Genomic DNA, 9,510 nt, shown 5'->3' on the forward strand with positions numbered 1-9,510 from the left:
CAGATTTTTATGAGTTTTATAAACTCATAAAGTTTAGTTTTTCTTGTATATTTCCCAATAGATATTGCAGAATAATATTGCCAACACCAAAATATTTGAACATGGGCCTTGATTAAAATTCGCTCTTTCTTCTGATTCACTCTTCAGATTTTAACAGAGCTTTTAACACCCAGTATTCATAGTATTTCAAAACTCTAACGTGTTTTAGTTTCATTCTTGATTTTTTTCATTATTACTTAGAAAACATAGTATGCCAGTTTGAAACATATGAATATAATATTTTGAATTTTCTGTCTTTTATATCTTAAATGCATTTTTGTGGTTTTGACATTAATATGCCTACTTTTGTAACTAACTCAATATGTCTTCAATCTCTTTAAATTTTGCTTTCAAAAGTCACTGCCATCCTGTATCTAAAATGTCATAGTTTTTTCTGTCTCATGGTTTAAGATATTTTCAATTGCTTCTACACATTTTTTGAAAACTAAAGAAAGTCATTTACAGCAAAATGCATCTATTTATTATATCCAGCATTAATACCTTCTTTGCCATTATGTGCTGTTACATAATGACATAGTGATGGGGTTATTTTCATAACTGATATTATATACCCTAAAGGCCACAGAGCTTCTCTTATGGCTCCAAAGATATTCTTGCTACCTGTTATTCTGGTCTATTAGGCATTGTAATTATGTAATTAGATGTTCTTTAAAGACTATCTTAGGTACCTCATAGATTAGAATGGTTCCTCTGAAGCAGTTACCAGATCTGTTATGTAATTACATAATTAAGTCAATGTAGTAAAAATCTTAACAAAACTCTTTAAAAAAAAAATAAACAGCCTGCACTGGGGCAAGAGATGACTTTGATTGCAAATTAGAAGTAGAACAAAATTGGCAATATATTCAGTGTCAAGAACAAAGGTGTCTCAACACTAATTTTGATATTGGGATTGCATCTCTCAAGGAAAGCTCCAGGGAGCTGGATCTGGCCCCACAATCGTCCAGAACCTTGGCCTACATATAGTTTTATTAGTGCTACTGCAAGAGAGTTTCCTCTTCGTAAACTTCATATTCTACCTTCCTCAGAGACATTCATAAAATCAATATGGTTAGGAAGCCAACAAAGAAGATAAAAGATGACTAAGACACTAAATAAAATGAAAGCTCTTTCTATTGTCATTTTATGTATTTTTAAGTCAATTAAATTTTGCCACATCCTATGTAGCCCAAACTTAACTACCAATTACATATGGTGGATTTGCAGAGTAGAATTCAAGCAAATTAAATGATAAAATTTGGAGTTAGTATGTACCCCAAAACTCACAAAGATAATACTTTTAAAAAATCTATAGGCACTAAAATACAAAGACATCATGTTACTAAGCACCAAACTATGAAATTTGCAATGTGAAAGTTGGCCCTTCTTCTAATACTTTGTATGACAGAAAGAAAAATCTATCAATCTACCACGAGAGAGACACTTCCAGGCAAAAAGTCTTTAGCCACTCATTTTCCCTTTGTCAGAACATCTTTTCTCTTACACCTGCAAATCCCCAAGTCACCCCAGCCCTTGACATGTATGCTACACTCAGCTGACTCTCAGTGGCCACATTATCAGGCTTCTTTCAATTCTCTTTACCACCAACCCCATGTAAAACCTATGTCTGTATATTTCTCAGTTAATATTGCTTTTCCACTCCCCTCATCAATTAATTTGGAATGCTATCTTCTATCTTTCTATTTTGGTAAAAGCTATCATTAACTCCAACGTTTACTTCCTGCTAATTTTCAAAGAAGAAATATTTCAAACCAAAGAACTGTGCTTCCTCTGTATTAATTCATTGTGCTGGTTTTCTATCACTGCATAACAAACCATCCTAAAACTTAGTGGCTTAAGCAACAATTTATTGTTACCTCCCACAGGTCTGTGAGTTGACTGGGCTCACTGGGTACTTATTGCTTCTGGTCTTTCACATGGTCATAGTTAGATAGTGTCTAGGACTGGAGTTATCCAAAGATATGACTAGACTGGAGTGTCCTGTCCAACATGGCTTCTACACTCACATCTCTTTCTTTCTGTTTATTTTATTCTATTTTATTTTATTTTATTTTATTTTATTTTATTTTTGAGACAGAGTGTCACTCTGTCACCCAGGCTGGAGTGCAGTGGCGCAATCTAGGCTTACTGCAACCTCTTCCTCCTGTGTTCAAGCGATTCTCCTGTCTCAGCCTCCTGAGTAGCTGGGATTACAGATACCCACTACCATACAGAGCTAATTTTTGTATTTTTCGTAGAGATGGGGTTTCACCATGTTCGCCAGGCTGGTCTTGAACTCCTGGTTTCAAGTGATCCACTCGTCTCAGCCTCCCAAAGTGCTGGGATTAGAGGTGTGAGCCATGGCACCCAGCCTACACTCCCATTTCGGGGGCCTCAGCTGGAGGAGTTGGACAAATTGGGAGCTGACATCTCCCTCCACATGACCTCCCTACATAACTGTCTTGAGATCTCTCAGTGCATGGCAATTGCAGAGTAACAACTAACTCCTCACCAGAATGCATATACACTCCAAGAAACCATGGTGAAAGCTGCCAGTCTTCTCATGCCTAGCCTCAAAAGGCATGCAATGTGGCATCACTTCCATCACATTCCATGAGTTACACAGGGAGAGGCTACAAAAGTGTGGAAGTGTCAGGGGATGGGCTCCTCAGAGGATTGTATTTGAATAAATGCAGGGGCCACACTCATCTAATATGTTATCTAACTCATCAAACATACAACAAAGCAGGGTGTATGAGCTAGGAAATATGATACAGCAAGGTATAAGGTAGTGATGACATCATTGAAGTTGCTATTATAAACAATTTTAATGTGACTGAGCAACTTCCAGTTTGGTTGAGCCTACAGAGTACTCCAGCCCCATTATGTTGAAGCTAATCAATTTAGACTCCAACCCCACAGTACTCAAATAAATTCCAGATGAGTTCAAGTTCCTTAAAAAATACCTACACCACCACAACTCTCCAGCAATCAAAGAATGAGATATCAATTGGTCTATCAAATAATATACATACACACACACACACACACACACACACACACACTGCTGGCAAGACTATGGTGAAACAATCCTATTCATACTAGGCTGATGGAAATATAAATAACCACAACCTCTTTAGGAAGAAATTGACAATATATTCATCTTGCTCGACTCAGACATTCTGTTTTTGGAATTAAGATAATTCAGAAAATAAGCTGAACTACAGAAAAATCTTTTCATACCAAGATATTTATTCCAAGATTATGTATAGAGGTAAAAAAAAAACTATAAGCAACATAAATATCCAAAGATAGATAACCAAATAATACTAGGTACAAAAGATACTATTGTATGCAGTCATGTAAAATTATATTCCTGAATATTTTATAATGATAGGAGAAAGTTAAGAGTTAACATTTATTGAGCATCTGCTATACGTCAAGTATACATAATATGTGATTGCTTAACATACTTACTCATTGGATTTTTCTAACAGCTCGCTGAAGTGCATATAATTGTTATACTCATATTTGGGGACAGAAAAGAGATTTAAAGAAACTGAATCACATTCCCAAGTTTGCAAAGATGGGGAACTCAGGATTTGAACCCACACACTGCCTTCACATTTATACATTCATGACCATTTTGCTATATCACTTCTGATGAATAGCACTAAGTAAAAACAAACAGCCAATACACGCGCATGTGCGCACACACACACACACACACACCATTTTAGAAAGAATGCAAGTGCAACTATTTTATAAAATAAAATATACAGAAAACAATCAGATTAGAAGGATATAAACTAAAATACTCATAATAATTGCCTTTAGGTAACGGTACTCTGGGTCATTTTCCCCTTCTCCTTTACATGTTTTTAAGACGTTCTAAAATAAACAAGTTTTTTTCAGTCCTGTAGGGAAAAGAGAATTATTTTTCAATCCTGAGCAGCTGTTTCTTTTCGTGCAGATAAGAAGGCCAGCTAAGTGCATATCTATCACAAATAACCTGGGGATGTGACATCTTCACATGAGCTAGTAAGGTTGCGGCTAAGAAAGGAACCTTGAAGATGTCCTCAAGAGTTAGAAAGACAAATAACACTTTTCACATTAGCAGTGAGCAGGAAAATCATTCTTTCCAAAAGGAAGATGGTTTACATAAAGGCATCTGGCAGAAAAAAAAGACTCCAGGAACTCTGCCAATGGTTACAGTGCAAAGGGAGTCCCAGAACTCCGCGAGTCCGACTGAGTCGGATTTACTAATGCCCGGAGAGAACCAAGGCAGCAGAAGCTTTTCGGGTCTCAGTTGCAGATTACAAACAAGGTATGTAACCAGCCCTAGGTTCCTTTGCAATTGTGATTGCTTGATTGACTGATTCACATTTACCCTATGCTATACATAATTCTCAACGATGTAATTGATTAAAATATTAATGTTCACCACTTTAATAAAAACTTATTGTCTAAGAAGAGGCATATTGAGTAGAAAGCAGGCAAGTCTTTGTTTTCTCACTGAGTAAATCTGACCTTTTTAGTCCCCCAGACCCCAGCCTTGTGGCCCTTTATCTGAATCTGAAGGTAACTAGGAAGAAATAAATAGGTCGGTGGATATTAGCCTGACAAACCCAAATCTTTGCTGGCAGCAAATGTCACAGAGCTGTAAGTGGCAATGAAGTGAGAGCTTCCCTGCACGATGCTTCCCTGTACTTGCCCAGCTTCCTTGTTTGGTGATTACAAGTGGGCAACACCCAGAGAACAGGGTAACTAGATGGTAAATCAGCAAGAGCTCATCCCAACTGTTAGATTTTCTCTTCCTTTTCAAATGATTTTTCTTTTTGTTTTTGTTTGAGACAGGGTCTTGCTCTGTTGCCCAGGCTAGAGTACAGTGGCGTGATCACAGCTCACTGCAGCCTTGACCTCCTGGATTCAAGGGATCTTCCCACCTCAGCTTCCCGAATAGCTAGGATTACAGGTTCACACCACCATGCTCAGCTAATTTTTGTATTTTTTGTAGAGATGGGGTTTCACCATGTTACCCAGATTGATCTCGAACTGCTGGGCTCAAGCAATCTGCCCACCTCAGATTCCCAAAGGGCTAGGATTACAGGTGTGAGTCACTGCACCTGGCCCAAATAATTTTTTGAAACATCAACTAGAAGAAAACTATAGCCTTGTAGCAATTCAGTAATGTACTCAATTCTAAGGTAAACTAACATAAAATGAACTTCACATAAAGTTTATTTAATTGATTAATAATGATGAAAATGCAAGAAATTATATTCATATTCAGCAACGGAACACAAAACACTGTGGTCCTCGTGACTCGTACCTTTACTTTTAGGCTTTTTCTTCTATGAATTGCTATTTAAATTGAATTTCACTTGGTTCCTTTAACAAGGAGGGAAGGGAAATTGTTCATCCATATGAAAATATGGTATAGACTATGGTGTTCTGTAGCATGGTACACACTCACAACGTTATAGATCCAGCTTAACATGCCTTCTGCACTGGCTTCTCACACAATAAACAAAGCTTGGAAGTTTTATGAAATGGACACATCCTAAAAAGTTGGAAAGCTTAATCAATCCCTATAAAATAACATTCTGGCTGGATGTGGTGGCTCACGCCTGTAATCTCAACAATTTGGGAGGCTGAGCTGGGAGGACCACTTGAGCCCAGGAGTTTGAGACCAGCCTGGGCAACATAGAGAAACCCAGCCTCTACAAAAATTTCAAAACTTAGCCAGGCCTGTAGTCCCAGCTACTCAGGGGGCTGAGGTGGGAGGACCACTTGGGCTCAGGAGGTCAAGACTGCAGTGAGCTATGGTTGTACCACTGCAGTTCACCCTAGGTGGACAGAACAAGACTGTGTCTCAAAAAATAAAAAATAATACTAACATTTTAACTGTAATAATTGCTTGCAACTTATGCTTTATTTTACATAAATGTTTGATTCAAGGCCCTGTCTCAAAATAATGATAACATTCTAACTGTACTGATTGCTTACAATTTACACTTTATTTTATACAAATGTTTGATTTTAAATATAACCCCTGAGTTGGGTTCTAGTGTAACAGGCTCGGTACATCAGGAATCCAGACATTGCTGGTAATAATTTCCCAGGCATGTTCCTTTAGTATCTCTGGGGCTGGTGCCAAAACCAAATTAACACTGAGCAACCTGAACTTTAGAGAGGAATCTTAGACACCAATAAAATCTGCCTTGAAATGGCACTGTTGCTTTTCTGAGCTAAGGAAGTTTGATTATTATTGCTTTTCTCAGAGTTTTCAGCATGCTTGTTATTGATCTTAGTAAATTTCAGCAAGTATCGTCATCCCTGGAAGATGAGTTTCTCCCCTAGTCCCTTGTTCATCATCTATTTCAAGCCCTTCCCCTCCTCTCCAACAATGTCTACCCACGCTTTGAAGTCCAGCTCTGTTCATTCTTGACACTGCTTCTGGCCTTTTTAATCATTCCACCTCACAACAAATTGTCCCATCTCTGAGCTCTATGGTATTCAATACCAATACCATCTGTTATAGATTGACTTGCATCCTCCAGAAAGATATGTTAAAGTCCTAACTCCTGGGACTGTCTAATGTGACTATATTTGGAAACAGGTTTTACAGATGTAATCAAGTTAAGATGAAGTCATTGGAGTAGGCCCTACTTCAATTTGACTGCTGGCTTTGTAGAGAGAGAAGAGACATGAAGAAAGAATGCCATGTGAAGGCAGAGGCTGAAATTAGAGTGGTGCATCCACAAGGCAAGGATTGCTGGCCATTGACAGAAACTAGGAGAGAGGTATGGTACAGATTCTCTCTCAAAAACCTCAGAAAAAAATCAACCCTGCCCACACCTTGATTTTAGACTTCTAACCTCTGGACCTGTGAGAGAACAGGTTTCTGCTGTGTTGTCACTCAATTTGTGGTATTTTTTATAGCAGCCATGGGAAACTAACATGCCATCGACATATAACCCTCCCTTTCCATGCATTTTCTACCACCTATCTCTAACTTTATGCTGATTTTCTCACCTTGCATAAAAATTCCCTTGGGCTATAGACCACGTCTTATTTTTTTCTTTATCATTATTATTTTATTTTATTTTATTTTATTTTATTTTATTTTATTTTTTGAGGCAGAGACTCGCTCCATCGCCAGGCTGGAGCGCAGTGGCACGATCTTAGCTCACTGCAACCTCTGCCTTCTGGGTTCAAGTTATTCTCCCATCTCATCCTCACAAGTAGCTAGGGCTACAGGTGCGCGCGCCACCATGACTAGCTAATTTTTGTGTTTTTAGTAGAAACGGGGTTTCACCATGTTGGTCAGGGTGGTCTCAATCTCCTGACCTTGTGATCTGCCTGCCTTGGCCTCCCAAAGTACTGGGATTACAGGCGTGAGCAACTGCGCCACAGAGAGCAGCCCTATGAAAACTATGTTAGAGTTGTCAAAATACAAGGCATTCAGTTAACTGGGCATCTGTATTTTTATTTGCTAATCTGGCACCCTAATTTATGTACCAGATAGATGATGAATAAAAACTTAAGAAATAAATGGATGAAGCCCTAGTTCATCAATTTTATGAAATTTCCCTTCTTGATATTTACAGTAATTAATCATCCACGATGACACTGAAAACTTTAACCTACCTCCTATTAAACTTTAGTGACCTGTTCCTGGAATACTGAGTAAGATATTATAAGGGTGCATCAATCATAGATAATATCAAAAAAAGAACAACTATAATGGTCAGAAATATAAAGGCAGATGCCATTGTCAAGACAGAAACTAAAGAGATTGGGACCCTGCCATTTGAAAAGGCTGAACTCAAAGATTTGTGATCAAAATCTAGAATAATATCAGACACATTAGTAAAATAATATGTGTCCCAAATCTAGAATACTAGGCTGGAAATAGAACTAATATTAATTGATTATGCTTCTATGTGTCAGGCTTTTTACCTACATTAATTTATTTTACCTTACAACAATTGAGTTAGGAGGTAGGCACAAATGTCCCTGCAATTTAGAGATGAAAGAGCTGATGTTTGGAGGGCAGAGCCAGGATTCAAACTCAGGATCCAACACCTATGCTCCTTCCACACTCCTAGACTGCCTCTCTAAGCCTTTGTTTCCTGAGCAGTGCAAATTAAGAACAATTAAAGGAAGAACATATTCACCTAACAGATAATACGTATTTTAAAAGCCACTGATGTAAATAGCAGCCCAGCAGCAAATATTAAGTGATGGAAAATGTATGAGGAAAAACCATTAGTGGAAGAGGATTCACATAGAACTCACCTTTGAAATTGCATCAGATACTACTAGAGCTTCCAGAACACCTAGCTAAATTGACATAGGGTCTACTTCAGGATGCTCCACTCCATATTCCTGTGGAAATGAAGGACTTCATACAAAATCCAGTTACATTCTCATTTAGCATTCTCAGGTGCTACAGAAGCTGGATTGTGTGCTGAAAAGAGGACAGGGCTTGTAATCAGGGTATCTCAGGCTGCCTATTATTCTGTTACCTATTCGTTGTGTGACAGCAGAATAAGTCACAAGCAATCTTGGCTCAGTTTCCACCTTTGAAAATAATGGGCTGATTTCTAAATTCCTATCCAGCACACATTTAAGGGCCTATTATACGCTGCTTTTATTTTCTAATTATACCAGTGCTTTTTAACTGGTGTACTGTTTCCCCCATGGATTCAACAGAATGTCTCTTCTCTTTATGTCTTTGTACTTCATTCATTTATTCAATTAATTGATCTCCTACTCGATGTCATGCACCATGCAAAGCGCTGGGGATATAAGTGATAAACAAGAAAGACAAGGTCCTTACTTTTATTAAGATTACAGAAGAGAAAAAAAGAATAATTAGAATGGGCAGAAATATAAAGGTAGATGCCATTGTCAAAAGACCTTAAAATAATAAATATATAATTACAATTTAAATAAATGTTTTGAAGGAGGATTATAGAGTCCTGAGAAACTAGTTAATAGTTTAAATTAAGTCTCTGGGGTCAAGGAAAACTTCCCTGAGGAAATTAACATGTAAATTTAAACTTGAAAGGAGAGGAGAATTTGGCAGATGAAGAGGATGGGGAAAAGCGTCCCTGGTAGAGAGATCAACTGTGAAGGTTGATTCGGGAAAGAGATTGGCATTAAGAGGAAACAAAAGAAAGTCATCAGGGATGATGCATCTTCAGTGAGACTACAGTGGCTTGAGAGGTGGCTGGGCAGTCCCAAAGGGACCACTTGAAATGCAATAAGTAGAGTTTAAATGTACGGCACGGACAAAACTTACATGCTTCCTAAAATATACTCTTTGCTGTTTGAATTAGATAACAGAAGAGCATATAAAGGAATGACAGGAAAACAATTAGAAGGCTTAGCCAGCAATTCAGGAGAAAGACAACCATGGCTTCAGTTAAGATGATGACCATAGAGATGGAGAGAGTGGAC

General features: G+C 37.9%; 1 long non-coding RNA gene across 1 annotated transcript in view; it reads left to right on the top strand.

The window, feature by feature from the left end:
* Positions 1-4,039: 4,039 nt before the first annotated feature.
* LOC139363497 (uncharacterized) overlaps positions 4,040-9,510 on the top strand; it is a 14,448-nt gene continuing 8,977 nt past the window's right edge. The window contains exon 1 of the long non-coding RNA XR_011624005.1: positions 4,040-4,366. This is a non-coding gene — a long non-coding RNA (uncharacterized lncRNA). The remainder of the gene's footprint in view (positions 4,367-9,510) is intronic.

The sequence above is a fragment of the Macaca nemestrina genome, chromosome 5, assembly GCF_043159975.1.
Source record: "Macaca nemestrina isolate mMacNem1 chromosome 5, mMacNem.hap1, whole genome shotgun sequence".
NCBI classification, from domain to species: Eukaryota; Metazoa; Chordata; class Mammalia; order Primates; family Cercopithecidae; genus Macaca; species Macaca nemestrina.